The sequence below is a fragment of the Eumetopias jubatus genome, unplaced genomic scaffold (assembly GCF_037043125.1).
Source record: "Eumetopias jubatus isolate StellerSeaLion01/CBP00866 unplaced genomic scaffold, mEumJub1_p1.0 scaffold_8, whole genome shotgun sequence".
NCBI classification, from domain to species: Eukaryota; Metazoa; Chordata; class Mammalia; order Carnivora; family Otariidae; genus Eumetopias; species Eumetopias jubatus.
Genome location: NW_028274814.1, coordinates 87,322,382 through 87,340,217, shown reverse-complemented (window position 1 = coordinate 87,340,217; position 17,836 = coordinate 87,322,382). Strand labels below are relative to the sequence as shown.

The 17,836-nt window shown below is 38.5% G+C and overlaps 1 protein-coding gene across 2 annotated transcripts in view; it reads right to left on the bottom strand.

The window, feature by feature from the left end:
* Positions 1-16,169, bottom strand: part of SLC16A7 (solute carrier family 16 member 7) — a 182,118-nt gene extending 165,949 nt beyond the window's left edge. For both annotated transcript variants that reach the window (XM_088025263.1, XM_028110818.2), the window contains exon 1: positions 15,957-16,169. The gene's annotated coding sequence lies outside the window, so the exon portion shown is untranslated. The remainder of the gene's footprint in view (positions 1-15,956) is intronic.
* Positions 16,170-17,836: the final 1,667 nt, after the last annotated feature.

Below are 17,836 nucleotides of genomic sequence, written 5' to 3'. Positions count from 1 at the left end.
AACCATTTCTCTTCGGAATTTCTTGACCTTAATATCTTTGTGTATGTTATGACCAGAACCACTACTAAGAAGGGAAAATCACACACCATAAGAGTGTGTGTTGAACAATGAAGACTGCTAATTGTCATGCATTTTGGACTTGGAAGGGATCATTCTACTTTAAAAGGATTGGCTTTGCATAATCTTAATTTTCATTACCTTAAAGGGTGTAGGAAGTATGGAAGGAAAAGTCCAATGTGCTGTTTTGGTACTTTTGGCAAACATTAGTCAAAAGTCAAGAAACTTGCTCTTGTCCTTCTTAAATGCAGGTGATTTTTACACATCTTTTAGCCCCATTATTTAGTGTGACAATATTTTTAGGTTCATTGGTCTCAATCACACTATAAAGAATGAAATGATATTATATGCAAAGATAACTAGCAAAAAATACTAAGCATCCATATTTTAAAATCTATAACAATATAACAATATATGTTGGTTAGACATGTGGTTTAATAAATGTTTGAGTGTGAAGTATACAAAATAAAGCTTTAGAATGTGGTGAGAAGAGTAATTTAAGGATGCTGAGTTATGTGTTTAAGGAAATCTGTAAAGTCTATTCAGCAGATAAGCATATAAATGGTATTGATAAGCAATTCAGTGATACAGCTATAAGCTATAATACTACACTATAGAAGAAAAGATAATTTGGGTTACAAATAACAAGGAATGGTTTCAGTTTTCTTTCTTTGTATTCCTGCAATACACACTACATATCTTTGCCTCCTATAAGGCAAAACAAAACCAAACAAAAAACCCTCAGGATTACACAAAATTTGGACAGTCAACAATCATAAAGTAAAGCTATATTTCAGTAACTAAAAGCTTTTACCAGCAAAGGAGTTCAAAATTTTAGAATGCCTCTATGTATGATGTGGCAATCCAGAGAAACAATGAGAATGAGATGTCAGTAAAATAAATGCTTTTCCTAATGATTAAAAGCCCAAGATTTGGAAAGGCAGAGTGATTGGATGAATAATAAACAAGATAACCACAGTATTCCCACATGGGAATCGTTCATTTAGTTCATGAGTTAGATTTAAATTATTTTGAGTGTATTAGGACAGACCCCAGGTCTCAACAACTAATTCCCCACTTTAATAATTCCATTTATCCCTTTGCTTTTTATTGTTGTTTATCATATCAATATTAAAATTTTAGTAACCCATATGACCTTGATGTTTCATTTTCTTATGAAAACAGGGACAACGGCTACCTGATTTGCTATGCTTTGTAAGACACCTAGGAATATGTCACATGTTTAGAACTGTGACAATGAAATCCAGAATTTAGTTACTCTTCAGATACATGCAGGGCTTTATAAATAATTCTTTCAAAATTCTATTTTGTCTTAAACACAAAGGTCTTGCCTCAAGGTACCGTTTCCTAAATGGTGCTCCATTAAATTACAATGCTATGAAATTCTGTTCAAAAATGGCATCTGCAATCAAGTAAGTTTGAAAATTTTGAACATCGCCTGAATAGACTATAGATTAGAGACTAGTGCCTGTCCAAAGCCAACTAGAAGTTCATGAGTATACTAATAATGATGGACGAGAAGGGTGCGTATGTTTAATAAGAAGGCATTTTGCCTTTACAAATCTTACGAAGGTGCACTCATTTAAGTAATACATTCACACGACTAAAGACTTGCAGAATAGAGCAACAATATAAGCAGATTAAATTTTTTTATTACATACTTCCTGGTGAAATGGGCCTAACAATAATGCTTAAAAAATATAAGTGATTTTCTCCTCACACTACATATTAACACAAAATAATTATGCATTAGAAAAAATCTAGATTAATTATTTATAAAGTTAGCCAGCCACCTCTCCAAAGAATATATTTGCGCCAAAACATATGCCATATTAAACTCTATGAAATCTCACTCATGTTAAGTAAATTCTGAGATAGAATATGACTTTTAACCGGGTAATGATGCTAGAAAATATACTATCAAGTGTAATAGCAGAGATGAGTTTTAGTTGCCTTTTAAATAATAATGTCAGGGGAATGGTGTAAATAACATGTACCTAAGTTCTCCTCATATAGTGGGCTTATTCTGGAAATGCTGAAATTCCTTTATATCCATGGATGATACTTTCTTTCCAGAATAAAAGTGACTCAGTTCCCCTTGCTCATTCTACTGAACATTATTTTTTTACCCTTACAAATAGTTGACTTGAGATAACTGAATAACGAAGAAATAGAATCAAGCAGAGTCTTAAGAAGATGATGGAGTTATTTTTACACACACATACACACAAAAATAAGGTAACTTAAAAATCAATTCAGAATGTTTCTTTTTTGTATTTGTGAAAAATAACTAACTCAATATTTTTTTCATTAAAAACTAAAGCAGCCATCAAAATTTAAAGTAAATTCAAGAAAAACTATGAGCTTACTTATAGAGATTTTCAGCACAAATTTAGACACTTTTAGTGATCTACCCAGAATATCTCAATTGCACAACAAATGATTTTTGTTGTTATTATCTAATTTTTTAGTTTTGTTCAAACTAAATGATAAAATACTTTGGTCAGAAGCAAAAGAGAGAATTCCCATAAAATGATATTATTTAGGTACTTTCAGGACGCTTCCCATCTTCAGAGAATACTTTAGTAAGCACCTCCAACTCTTTTGTTATATGACAAGGTAGGATACTATACAATAAAATCCCCACTCTTTGTATTTATACTTAAAGGTCACAAACACAGGGTAGTAAAGGTAAAGGCCAGTTTCTCTAGGCATCATGCTGTTGCTTGTCCATTAGGCTTTTCTTTCTCAGTCTCACTTTTGGCAACTGTTAGGTTCCCATGACTGTTGTAGTTTCCCCTTCCAGTAAAACTGAAGGGCATTTCAGGGAACAGTCCCTAGGTCCTGGCCAAGGTCAATGCCAAGATCCAACAGAGTCAAGTCATGGAGCAGGACGCAGGCCAGGGTCCAAGATGAGGCAACAAGCAAGCTCCAACAGGTTCATCTTTTTAGACTCTGGCACTTTAGAATTCACAGGATAAATTCACATCTTATGAGCAAGGTAAAATCCAGAAAATCCAAGTGTCAGGTATACAAGTATCTTTATGTTGCTTAGGACACTTTCAGCAACAGGCCAAAGGCAGATTTCTGGGGCGACGGCAACACGACACTCCAGGAACAGGAAGAGTCACCAAAGATAAGAATGACTGGTAACTTCGCTGGTATTATTACTGGAGCAATTGTGTAACTACACAAGTGTGGTGGTTTCAGAGAGACAGCAAATTCAGCATGTGAATGTTTACCAGTCTTGATACACACACTTCTCTCCATATTCCTGTTTTCAACCCTATCAGGAAATTCCTCATATAAAAGATTATAAAGGGAAAAAAAAGTAAAAGTCAGTGTCAAGCAAAGGACATTTTTATTAGTGATCACTGGCATATTTAAAACTGAAATTAAACTGAAAAACTGAGAAATGATGTGGTTATGTGTGTTTCTATTTTCAGATTTCTAGGAATTGGAGACTTCCCAGGAATGTAGGAAGGAGATATCTGTACAGGCAAAGAATATCTACTTTTTAAAACAAAGTTTGATTCCCTAATGAAATCAAGTTAAAGAATCATGGCACTTTGATCATCATATATTATTTTGATGCCTTTTAGTAACATGGAGAGCACATCAGAACAACTTCTTTTGAAATCATTAATAACTTAATTACAAAAGATGGTCCTTTTCAGGAGCCAAAATAGTCCACATAGAAACTTTTCTCACCCCAACAGACTATACGGGGATATCATATTTGTAATTCACAATTAATACTCCTTAATAGGTCAGCCTGAACCCACTTTTGTGGAAGAAGCCTTAGGCATAGAGAAATACCCAATTTGCATAACTTCTCTTTGTTTGAATTATTGTCTTTAAACTCTTGGTTTTGGTAAACTGCATATTAAGTACTATAGATTGTCTGAAAATAAATGGCCTATGCTCTTAATCTGTCCATAAAAATGTTCAAATAACAATGGAGCATTCCCTAGTTTACCCATCAACACTCTCCTGTAAAATACTATTCAGCAAGTGTTAATAATACCTGATAATGTTCCCATACCTCTTTAACTGGGTATCACTTTGGAGTCAGGAGGGATACAATGCACAAATCATATTCCTTTGTCATCTATAAAGAAAAGTCCCACTCACACTGAAAGAGCATTAGACATAATAAAACTCATAAAAAAGACAGTGTTCAACTCAACTGCCTCACGTTTTGAAACATGTAGTATCTCAATCATGTATTTTGAAATTGTTTTACTATGAAATAAACACATTCTTAATTATTTATACTTTTATGGTTAAGAGCTAAATTGCATATAATGAAGGTCTTTCTAAATCCCTTTGAAATGGGTTTAAGATAGACTCTTACATTGAATTCAAATCATGATGAGGTTCCAGGATTTTAATGAGCCAATTATTAGTTAGATTTTGGTTTTTTAGATGTGAATTGTTTCCCATTAACATATAATTGGAGAATCAATGTACCTGTTTAATAAACCATAATCAAGTACTCAGAAAAAAAAATAAAACAATAGTCAAATCCCAGTTATTTAAACAGTCCTAATTTAATAGTGTTATCCATGTCTATCTCATTTCTTGATGCTAACCTCAGTCACAACATACGCAGTTCATAGAGTTGACATTTTCGGGAAGAAGGGTGTGTACTATGGTCTGAATGTTTGTGGCCCTTCAAATTCAGATGTTGACATCTTACTGCCCAATGTGATGATATTAGAATATGGGGCCTTTGTGAAGGGCTTAGGTCATGAGGGTGGAGCCCTCATGAATGGGATTAGTGCTCTTGTAAAGGAGACCCCAAAGAACTCCTGCATCCCTCCCACCATGTGAGGATACAACTAGAAGTCTGCAACCTGGAGGAGGAAGGCCCCCACCCGACCACATTGGCACCCTGATCTCAGACTTGAAGATTTCAGAACTGTGAGAAATAAATTTCTATTGTTTATAAGCCACCTAGTCTGTGGTATTTGTTATAGCAGCCTAAACATACTAAGACAATGTGGAAGAGAGGCAAAATAAAATTTTGTCAACATTTTTCTTATCCTTTTAATTTTGTCTTTTGGGTTTCTTTGAGAAAGACTCCCATGTGTGATTTTGATATTTAGAAATATTTTTTTAAGATTTTATTTATTTATTTGACACAGAGAGAGAGACAGAGAGAGAACACAAGCAGGGGGAGCAGTGGGCAGAGGCAGAGGGAGAAGCGGGCTCCCCGCGGAGCAGGGAGCCCGGTGGGGGACCCGATCCCAGGACCCTGGGACCACAACCTGAGCTGAAGGCAGATGCTTAACCACGGAGCCACCCAGGCGCCCCTAGAAATATTTTTTTAATTAGCACAATTTAAAAGGACAGAATCCTAAATATTTCTCTTTCCTCTTCCCTATATTTTCCTTTACTAGAAAATGTGTGAGGGAAGGAAGATTCTGCTCTACCCGGCAAGACTATATGGAACAGGACAAACGTGGGTTTTGAAAACAGAGCTTTGCTATCTAACCCGCCTGCTTCATTTCCATCCTAAATCAGCAAGAATGACGTACACATCACAGGGCTGCTGAGGCTGTCAGCTAATAACTTTCAGGATTATGTGAGGTAATGCGTGTAAAGCCCCCACACCTTCTCTCTGGCACACAACCAGCACTAAGTATGCCATTTGCCTTCTCCTTCCCCTTTTCTAATTCCAAAAATCTGAGTGAGTAAATCTTTTTGGAAATCCTCAGGACACAGGAGAATAATTTAAAAAATTACATTTTTAAATTTAGATTTTAGAGACCACAACTCAGTATTTGAAAAGCTAGTAAAATATGAGTCCTGATCAAATGTGAAATAATTTAAATAGCTTGTAGACTAAAAAAGTTGGATGGGACATTCACTCTTAAATGAAAGTTATAGACCAAATATGCATAATAATTTTTATCATAAATAGTGAAATACCCCAATGAACAATAATTAAGTTTCTAAGCATTTAAAATAAGATTCTATTTTGGGGGCACCTGGGTGGCTCAGTCGGTTAAGCATCTGCCTTTGGATCAGATTATGATCCCGGGGTTCTGGGATCTAGCCCCACATTGGGCATCAGGCTCCCTACTGGGTGGGGAGTCTGCTTCTCCCTCTCCCTCTGCCACTCACCCCACATTCCCAGCTTGTTCTCTCTCTCTCTCTCGCTTGCTCGCTCTCTTTCAAATAAATAAATAAAAATATTTTTAATAAGGGATGCCTGGGTGGCTCAGTTGGTTAAGTGTCTGTCTTCAGCTCAGGTCATGATCCCAGGGTCCTGGGACTGAATCCCACATCAGGCTCCCTGCTCGGTGGGGAGTCTGCTTCTCCCTCTCCTACTCCCCCCGCTTGTGCTCCTGCTCCCTCTGTCTGTCAAATAAATAAAATCTTTTCAAAAATCTTAAAAAAACTTTTAAAATTTTAATTTAAAAATAATATTTTCTTTTTAACTAGTGATATGTCTACAGAAGTGTCTCTTCCCCCTTCTTATTGAACATTTGAAAACAAATGTAGATAATGGGCCCAGGTATTTTACTGAGATAGAGTAATAAGACTATGTTATTGATAAAAATAAAATAACAATAAAAATTTACATGTCTCCTCACTGAAGCAGCTTTTTTCTTAAATTAACAGCATTTATTACTTAGAAACTTAATGATAAAAAAGGAAACAATTTTTAGTGAGATTTAGAACTGGTATCTGTGAATCCTGTACTAGGCCATTACTGTGTGTAATTAATGTTCTTTCCATGGCACAAGTGGCCAGATTACTCTCCACAGAGATGTTAATGTGGCCCAGGAGGGATGGATTTACATTTTCATATACTCTCTGCAGCTTCTTCTGAATCATTCACCTTTTCCTATCTAGTTATTATTTTGTCATATCCATTAGTGATATGCAAATATTGCTGCAGTATCTGCTGCTTTCTAAGTTCAGGAAAAAAACAACAACAACAACAACCTGGTATTAAGTTGCATTGGTTCTTTGTTTTTCCCTTCAAAGAGGCCATTGCTTTAGGAAAATACACTGAAGCACTTTATTGCTACACTGAAGACACCATGGAATAAGCAGGTGGGACCTAGATGAATATTAAGAAGGGCTACTACAGAAAAAGGAGGAAAAAAAGAAGACATTATTAAGAAGGAAAAGAGAGAAAGGATTAAGGATTGTAGACAGAAAGTAACAGAAACAAAAGAAATAAAGAGGATATAGAAAGTTCTGGGTCAATAAAACATCAGTATTTTCAATAAAAATTTGCAGATGCATTTGTAGTGAAAGTAGACTCAGCTTTTACAAAAATATGGTACAATGCTTTTAACAGAATTCAGTCACATGATAGAACAAATTGGCAAATTCACTTTTTTTTTAATTTATTGAAGTCCATTCCTATCTATGTCCCAGCTCCAAAAATTTCCTTTTAAAAAGTCAATTTCTTGATTATATTGAATAATGGTGATCTATTTACTAGTATTACAGTCTTAAGCCAATTACCTGTTCTATCTGATCCTTAGTATTCTCTTCTGTAGAATGGGAACAACCACATCTACCTCACTGGGCTACTGTAAGTTTTTAATGAGATAGGGTATGAAATGCTCTTGACACAGTGTGGGCACTTAGTTGTGTTCTCGATATCTAGTATTTTTTTTGCTATAACTAGTGATCAGTAAAAATAACTAACACATGTCTAGCATGCATGTACTTTTTGAATATTGAGATAACTTGTGAGAAAAAATTTCTCTGTCCTCTACAGGAAACAATCAATTTTATCAGATGAGTAATATTCTGGATCAGTGATTTTTCCACATCGACTATACTTCAGTATCACAGATTATTAAGTAAAACAAAAATCTTATCTTTAAGTAATTCACCAACTGGGGGCACCTGGGTGGCTCAGTCAGTTAAGCACCTGACTCTTAGTTGCAGATCAGGTCATGATCTAGGGGTCCTAGGATAGAGGGTCGCACTTGGGCTCCCTGCTCAGTAAGGAGTCTGCTTGTCCCTCTCCCTTTCTCTCTGTTCTTTCCCCTCTACTCTCTATTCCTCCCCCTCTGCTCTTCCCCCCACTCTGGCTCTGGCTCTCAAATAAATGGATAAAATCTTAATAAATAAATAAATAAATAATCAATCCACCAATTGGTTCAAAGTTCTCATCAAGTTTAAGAATCATTATTCTAGATGAATACTTACAAAGGTATACTCACAAATGATTATAATATTATAGGAATTATATACAATGCTATGATCCTTATTTAGCAGATTTTTGTATTTATCCATGTGTTTGCTTTTGCTTTTGAGTTTTGTGGCACTTAAACTGACTGTCTCCTCATTTCACTTAAAGACTATCTTCTCAGCTCTAAAAATTTCTACTTCTTTCATTAAAGTCTTTTTTGATTTCTCCATCACATAGTAAAGTCTCCCTCTTCTAAAATCCTAGAGCAGGGATCAAAAAATATATTTTCCTTAAAGTGCTAGATATTAAATATTTTAGGTTTTATAGGCTTAGTTACAACTACTCAACTCTATCCAGCAGCAGGAAATTAATTGGCCACTGAGAATGTAAAAACAAATGGGTGTAGCTGTATTCCAGGAAAACTTCATTTACAAAAACAGGCAGCAGGCTAGATATGGCCCAAGGGCTACAGTTTGTCAACCTCTGTTGCAGACTATCACTGCTCTCTACCGTTTATTTTGACAATTCTACTCTGGATTGTACCTATAACTGGTACACATACTGAGAATGTCTTTGAAATTACAGTCTCCTCAGGGTGTCAGGAAGGATATCTTACACATAGTTTCAGCTCTCTATGTAGAGTACTTTATATAGAAATGCTAATTATTTACTTATTTGAAATGATTTAAGATATGGGAGCAAGATTTAGTTACATTAACATCTCAGCGGCATTAAAACATCTACTGAGACGTTGACTCTTGGGGTTCCCTAATGGGCATACTTATCTTGCTGAGTCTTTAGTCTCTCTATCTATAAATGAATATAATCTATCTTACATGGTAATAATGAGAATTAGAAATATATATAAAAAATCAGACACACAGGAAGTGCTTAAATAGTATTATTAAAATCAAAAACATCAGAGACCAGCTTTGAAAATTTCTGAGCAGACAAAACCAGTTTAGTCATAAAAACAAAGCTTAATTTAGCTTATTTAGCAAGACTAACTTGACCTGGGTCAGTTCTTGCTTATGCCTCTGAAAGTCATAAGCACAACTTAAGCTGGTTCCCAAGGTTGATCTGAGGTAACTACTCACCAATTTCTTATCTAGACTTTTCTAAACCTGAATGCCTCCAAAAACACAGTGGCCCTATCCAGGTTACAAAAACAATAGGTAGAAAGCCTGAATATGTTAAGTTGATAGAGAAAATATAAGACATGTAAACTGTCACCAAATATGCACAGGCTGTCAATAAAAATGAAAAGGGATTTATTTTGTGTGGCCTCAGAAAGCTGAGTAAGGACTCAGGTAGAAGCAAGAACTTTGTCACAGTTGAAAACGCCTTAAAAAGAACAGACTGCCTCAGTATATATACTTAAAATAAACAATAGATGGTTGTTTATTAAAGATGCTAAAGAAACAGTACATAAAAATGGAAGGAAACAGATGTGCTCTAAATTCCTTGCACCTCTGTATTCCACCAAATTGTTAAAAGATATGTTAATACAGATAATTATACCTGGCCTCCAAAAATTTGTATTACATAGGGAAACTAAGGACTTATACAAATGCAACAATAATAAAATGTTTAAAACAAGTAAGACAGATCACAAATACAACTTACTAAAATTTTTAAAAAGTTTCTTCTACTTATCTAGAACCTTCAAAGGAAATTTGAACATGGTATTTAAGTTCAGTTATGAAGGTGAGGTTAAGCTAGAAATGGAAAGAGCAGGAAGTTAGAGCATTTTAAGATGAAAGGACAACATGGCCAAAGGTATGGTGGCAGGAAATAGAATGCAGATGAATGAGACAGAAGGGACAGTTCAATTGGACTCAAGTATGATGATGGTGAGAGATGAGCTTGGAAAAGTTTTTTGCAATTACAGGGACTGAAATGCTAGTCATCAGACCCAGGAATGGGAGTCACCAAAGTGTCAGGAACATAACAGAGAGGGAGGTGTACTTCAGTAAGACTATCTGGTGGCAGGTACAGAATTAAGTGGTATAGTGAGAGGCTAGATGTGAGAAGAGCCACTAAGAGACTGACAAGATTCTAGGTAGTATGTCAAAAGTGCCCAAATTCTGTGTCAGGCAACAACAGAAAAGAGCAAAGTTTGAAAGAAGTATTTTGGTTGTACAGTTGTCAGATCTCAGCAACTGACTTGGAGATGCAAGACCAGGAGGAAGTCTCAAATCTAGACTAGGATGCTAATACCAATAACAGCAATAAGAGCAAAGCAAACAAGGAAGACAGAGTTCATAGGATGTTGTTGAAGGTGTCAGCGGCAGAGGGAAGGGGAGCTGTCCAGCAGGCACTTGGAAAGGTCGGCCTGAAGCTTATGTGAAGGTCAAGACTGAAGATAATGATGTGGGAGTTACTCCTCCCAAGGAAAATGGATGAGCTCTGTCATTCAGCAGAATATACACAAAAGAAAAACTGAGCAGGAGGTGAAAGAAGGAGCTGCAAATAAGTAGTCAGAGAAGTAAGAGGAAAACAGGGAGTACCTGGAAACCAAAAGTTTAAGAAGAAACAGGTGCCAATATTGCCGAAGGCTGATGATAGGTTAAAACAAATGCAAGCTTGGAACCTAGGATAACATGATTATTACATGATTAAATTTAATACGTCTTACAAGAAGAACTTATTCCCTCAAATCAAGGTATTTTCACATGAGATTATCTTTTGAAGAAAAAACAGAAGACACTCTAATCTCAAGGATAATTTCCTTAAACATTCTCAATTTGATCCTATTGCCCAATAATTTTCAACCGCATCTAGTACCGTTCTTCCAAGAGATATCAGAGGCATTTTTTGTAATTATCATGACTGAGGGGAAGCTATCAGCATAAGGAGGACAGGGGTCATAGACACTAAATGTCCTGCAATGAAAGAGGCATTCCCACACAAAGAAGAGGTGTCCTGCCAAAATGCCAACAGTAGCACCTGTTGAGAAACACTGTCACATGATGCTGTTTATCACTGAATACACCTTTGGCATAGTTGAGAAAAACTGATAGAACTTTGGATTCTTACATTTTGGAGAATCAGACTTAAAGTAAGGCAAATATCATTAATACAGTTCATCCCTTAGAAACTGTTAAGTAAATTCATGCCTTTTAGCTTTGCTGTTTATTCATATCTGATCTAGTTCCAAAAGAAATGGTCTTCAAGTAAATTACTTAGCAAGGCAGCTTCTTCTTACAAATTATAATTTGTCTGCATATTAGCTCTACATCAGAATCTGTTTAGGGGTATAGATGATTAATAAGAATACATCTATTATGTTATTAGGTGAGGAAACAGCCTATGTTTGACATAAAAAACTTTCTAAAAAATACCAACATTTTATGCAGATCTTTATTTTTCTAAACAAATATTCCTATTGTGTTCACCACTTGTACTAAATATTTTTAATGGAAAAATTGCTGTTTTAATGCCAAATATTACCAAAAATTAATTCCCAGTTCAGATAATTGAACCACATAAGTCAATTTTTGTAGGGCTATCCTAATTGCACAAAACTTTTAACAAAAGCATCTTTATAGCACCATTACGTAGCTGTCACTCAAATGCCCTGTAAGATTTTCATGCACTCATTTGGGGTTTAAATGAATATTAATGAAAACATTTGCAAGAGATTTTCATAGTAGGACAAGAAAGTGTTTTCAAAAATACTGGCATCACTCATTAACACTGATATTTATGAATATGTTGAAAACATCTCTGATGTACCCAAGCACCAATTAGTCCAGTGCTAGCTGGACTAGTTTTATTATAGTCAAGTTCAATTTGTTTTAACTTGTGGTTAATTTTTTCCCAGTGCTCTCGATTATTACAGTTTATACATAAATGCACATACCCCCTCCTTGTTTACTAATGGCCATTTATACGGGGTAAATGTTTTGTTTTGTTTTTTTTCTCTAGACAATGGTCCATATTAGGCTATTCTCTCACATTATGATTGTAAACTATTGGATCTCCTAAGTAGGCAGACTAGGCCCCTAGGTTCATCATTGAAGGGATCAACTGAAAAAATGAAAATTTCTCTTTAAAAATTTTTTTTAAGTTCTGTTTCTCGCTGAGACTTGGCGTACAGCTGTTTCTCAACACATTTCCTAATCACTTTGATCCAGTTTTGAGAAAGCCTTTGACACACCAAAATGACCTCTCAGACAGTGAGGGTCCATGTAATGGTTTATGATGCAATCCAACACTGTTAGGCCATCTAATGGGAAACATGGCTTTACAAGGGTTCTCAAATATCTGTTAAGAAGAATAAGCCAGTGATCCTTTAACAACCTAACAGCCTCAAGGCCACATAATTAATATGTACCACTAGCTGCCATTATGCATGTGCGTGGCACGGTGCTAAGCATTTCACAGGTATTATCTCATTTGATCTTTACTCCCAATATATGAAATTGAATATTATCCTCTTTTTGTACATGAAGAAATGAAGAAACAGTTTTTGAGAAGTTTTCACACATGAAGAAACCAAGATTTCGAGAGGTTTAGCAATATGTCCTAGCTCGTAAATGGCAGAGCCAAGATCAAAACCCAGACAGATGAGACTACAGAGGCCCTGCTTTTACCCTCTTCCCTCCTTTGCCCCAGAGACCTGGGCCTCTAGCTGTGCAATCTGAGCAAGTTAATTCTTGGTGCCTAAATTCCTCTTATGCAAATGTAGATATTGATAGACTTATAGAGAATAGTGGCACAGTGCCTGGAACTTAGTAACCATTACAGAAATGTTGTTACAGTACTATACTCGGGCTTTTCAGAGTAGGTGGATTGTAGTCTGCCCAAAGTGTAAAATAAATTGCAGCTCAGTCTCTTCTTCCAAAAACAAATGGAAATTGATTATTGGAAAAGAGAATTTCCAGGAAAAGAGTGTCTTTCTCTCATAGCAAGAAGAAAATCCTCCATTTCCTGTCTATACAGGGTCACTCATTAGGCAAAGGATGGGGCTGAATACACCCGTTTCTGAGGTGAGGTGTCCTTCTCAAACTGCCTTTTAGCAGTTCTTAAAAACATTTCTTATAACTGCTAAATCCTTTTCAAGTTATTTAGGATATATGTCTCTTACACTGAGAAGGAAACTGATTGCAAGCTAATAGGATATTGTAATGAGCACCAGGTGTTGTATAGAAGTGTCAAATCACTATGTTGTATACCTGAAACTAATATTATACTGAATGTTAACTAACTGGAATTAAATAAAAACTTTAAAAATTTTAAAAAATTTAAAAATTTATATCTAACAACAACAACAAAGTGCTAATAGTACAGGAGGAAGATTAACCTGGATAACCAGATGCGAATTTTTTGAGAGCAGAATTCTACCCTCATCCATGTTGGTAACCACAGTGCAGTGTCTGGAATGATTCCAGGGTTTCAAAAATAGCTAGTCTATGCTTTAGGCGTTTTCCATATTCGTTATTCCCCATAATAGCACTTCAGGTAGATACCACCAACCACATTTTAGAGATAAGAAAAACTGAGGAGGAGATTGTTAAATAATTATTCAGCCTTACGAAAGTACAAAACTGACCTTGAAGTCTATGTCTAACTCTGAAGTTAATTACTTTTTTCCATGTGAATGTCTCAAAAAAATACCAAAAACCAAACAACAACAACAAAACAAAACGTTTAGTGAATGAATATAGAAGTAAAAGTAAATGCAGAAGACCTCCTTTTATTCCAGATTCATGATTCAGGAATATGACTGTGGATAAGGGATATTTTTATAGGTCACTCTGCCCTTCTTCCTTCAGGAGGGCTCAAGGCTGAGAATATAAGCCAGGTACTACAAAAGGGTAAATACATATCCAGAAATAAACTGAGCATTTATAGGAGGATTCAAGAACTTGGACACTGGGAAACGGGTGTTAAAATTTCAGATCACTTACCATTATTAAAACACTCCCTGGGGGGGAAAGCAGTATGTAATTGCAAACTGCTGATTTGAGTTTTGCAAAAAAAAAAAAAAAACAGTTTCTGACTTTATGAGTTGTTACACAACACATTGAGTTGCTTAAGGTAGTAATCTTTCCCTTTCACTGAATCATTCAGTTGCCCGTTCGCTTAGATTGACTTAAATGCAATGTGTTCAGAAGCAGAAAGTGGAGCTAAGATTGCTTCACCAGGGCTAAATAAGGGTCACCTTGTTCAACCCTCATCTACTCTCTGTAGCCATCACCCAGCTTTGATTTCTCAGCCACACTCCCCCGAAATGCACACTTACTACTTGTGGTTCCAATGACAGCACACTGACTTAATGCGTCTTTTAAAAGTCTGCAGCCCTCTTGAGCTCTAAGCTTGTGTTTAGCCATAAAGCACGCGGTGCCAGGAAAGGGCATCTAGCGCCCACTGTTTCCTCCTGCCCAGTTTTTTTCCCCTCACCCTCATGATGGCTCACTATTTAAATCTTTACTGTGTCTCTTTTTTGGACCAGGAAAGGGAGGAGGACATGAAATATTAGCTTTCCTACAAACACCAGCCAGCCCTCAGTCAATCCAACCCACTGAGTACTACTTCTCCAGGAAGGGATGGTAGAGTCACTTGTAGAGAAACCGCTCATTTCCTGTGTGTGTATTTTAATATCCCTGAAGTAAACCACAAAGTGTGTGTGTGTGTGTGTGTGTGTGTGTGTGTGTGTGTGTGTGTGTGTGTGTGTGTGTATTTTAATATCCCTGGAGTAAACCACAAAATCCCCTCGCCAGCCGTACCAGGAAAGTAGCCTTGGTTATGACCGCCCTTGCCAAGGCAGTCTGCAATCCTTTTCGCGGAAGTTAAGGTAGAAAAGGGGCTGCAGAGGGCAGCAGCTCGGCAGCACCCTCCGAGAGCAGGCAGTTCGCACATCAGCCGCGTCTCTAGCCTCCCGCAATACCTGGCCAGGCCTGGCGACCCCAGCGTGGCGCAGCGGCCCAGAAAACCGGCATAATACCGGGAGGCGCAGGCCTTCCTCGGCCCCGGTCGAGTCAAGCTCCCTTCTGCCTGAGCGCAGGCCTCTTCCGCACACATCTTTCCATCCGCCTCCGCCCCACTATGCAACCTGGGGACCAAAAAATTAGGAAGACGACACCTCCTCCTTTTCTGTCCGCTCCTCCCAGCCTCTCCGAGCCCCGATCGTCTGCTACAAGAAAAGACCCTCCCTACACACACTTTCACCACCACTCGTCCGCAATCGCTGCGGCAACGAGGCCGACCCAGGGTGCTCTCGGGCCTGGGACGGGATGCTGGCGACAAGCGCACCGGGGATACGCCTGTTGGGAACCAGCCCTGAGAAACTCGTGGGCCGAGGGGGAGCACCGCGTGGGCAGAGTCTCCGCGCTATCGCCCAGGGAGTGGGCACCTCCCAGCCAAAAGCACGCGGGCGCGCGGGCGCTCCCCGCCCGAGACCCCCTCGGGCCCACCTCCCTGACGCGCGCGCGCCCGAGCCCGCGCCAGCTGCTGCCCCCTCAGGTCCCGCGCAGCTGTCCGCGCGTCTCACTGACGCGAGCTCTACCGCTGCGGCCGCTTTGGTGGTTTTTGTCTATAAAAGGGCTCGCTGGCCAGCTCTGCGTCGGCGCGTTTGTCACCGGCTAGCCATTATTTTTACACACGCGTGCGGCTCCGCTGGCAGCTGGTTTGGCAGAGGCACGCTCGCCTTCCTCTCGGCCGGCGCCGCCGCCTTCCCCCCTTCCTCCCCGGGTGTACTTACTTTACCCGTGTCTGGCACGGGGTGGGCGCTGCAGCAATCCGTTCCGCCTCCTCGCCGCAGCCGGTTCGCCTCGCTGTCACCGGGTGAATGGAATTATTTATTTATTTATGTCCCTAGACTTGTCCTCGCCCGCCGCTGCCCGGGGAGGAGGGGGAGGAGGGTGAAAGGGAGGCGCAGCTGCTGAGCGCCCTAGTGGGTGCCCGGGAGCGCGCGCCACTGGGTGGGGGGAGTGGAGGAGGAGGGCGGGGGCGAGCGCTCTGGGCTTTCCGAGAGCTGGCGGGCCGCGGGTGGGGGCGAACCCCGCCCTGTGACTCAGGGCCGACTGAGCATGCTCCCAGCGACTGTCACCGCTGTAGACGCTCTCTGGGGCTCGGGGCGCACAGAGTTTAGTTTGGGCCAAGGAAGAAAGTCAAGAATCGGATAGGAAGAACTGTTGTTCGGGATCGGTCATGACACGTTTTACCGAAGGACTTTGGCGGCGAACCTAAGCCAGGTGTGCAGGAGCTCTGTTTAGATACCCTCTGGGAGTTGTGCAATCTATATGAGAGGGAAAGCACGCATGGGAGAGGAGCCTGCACAATGCAGGGAGATTTGAAGATTCTCATTGTGAGTGTGGCAGGAAAGTGGCCGTTTTTCCATTGAGGTCTTTTTTTGTAACAGCGAAGGGATGCAGTGTTGGAGATTTGGCTCACCAACCAAAACACTCTAAGGGAAAAATAAAATTTACACTGTGGGACAAGGAGTACAGAAAATAGTACAAGAAGAACTTGAAAACAGGAAAGAAATGAAGGAAAGTCACTTGTAAATAATTCCTTCCATTTTTAGTTTCTCAAATTATTTAATTCTTCAAAGTAGGATTTAGTATTTGTCAATGAATAGGGCTAGGGATAATGGTAATTCCACAACCATTGGTTTGGTTTCTTCTGCCTTTATTTTTTTTATTTTTTTATCCACTGTCTAGAACATGTTTCTTGAGGAAGCTGGAAAGAGGAAGGGCTGGAAGTGAATATTTAGTAACACCAAAGGTTGGGTTCCTTAAATGTCTTTACAGTTGAACTGCCTTTTGGAAGAAAAGGAACAAGAAGAAATGTGGGCTTGAATTTGAGAATTGGTATTATCGTTTTTCTGCCAATTTAACAGACCCTCACCTACAATACACACACATCTCTGCTCCTGAAAAGTGGAAAAGATACAAAGTTATGTTCATCTTAGATATTAATATAACTTCCTGGAAGCTTTTCTTACTTATTCTAGAACGGAAATCATTTATAAGAAGCCAAGATAACTTAGTTAAAATAATTGAAGCTTTGAAGCTACAGGGACAGGAATCAAAATGGTAATAACAGTAACAGTAATAATAATAATAATTACACTTATTTACTAAGTGCTTATCATTGTCAGGCACTGCCCGAAGCAATTTTATTGGTTATTTCTATTAATAAAATAACCCTATTAGATGAATACTATGATTTTTCACATATTACAAATTTGGAAATAGAAAAGTATAGGGGAGGAAAACTTTTTCCCTCTTACCTTCTATGTTCTTTGGTTGGCCTAATAAGTAAACTGACATGAGACAGATTAACAGGAGAAAAACAAATTCATATCTCTAGGAGCCCATAAATATCTGAGACACAAAGAAGTGACCAAAGCAGACAAGGTTCATTGATACCTCCTTCTAGGCCCTGAATTCTCTATCTCTGGTGATAGGGATGTCTTTCTACCTCCTGGTACTGGGAGGGTAACTTCACATGAGAGATTTACTTCTTGTTTTCAGGGGGACAAAGGAGGGTCAGAGTGTCCTTCTTGCACTGGCTGTTTCCCATGTAACTTTAATTCAAAACAATCAATATGCCAAAGTGGCATATTTGAGGGTGCCA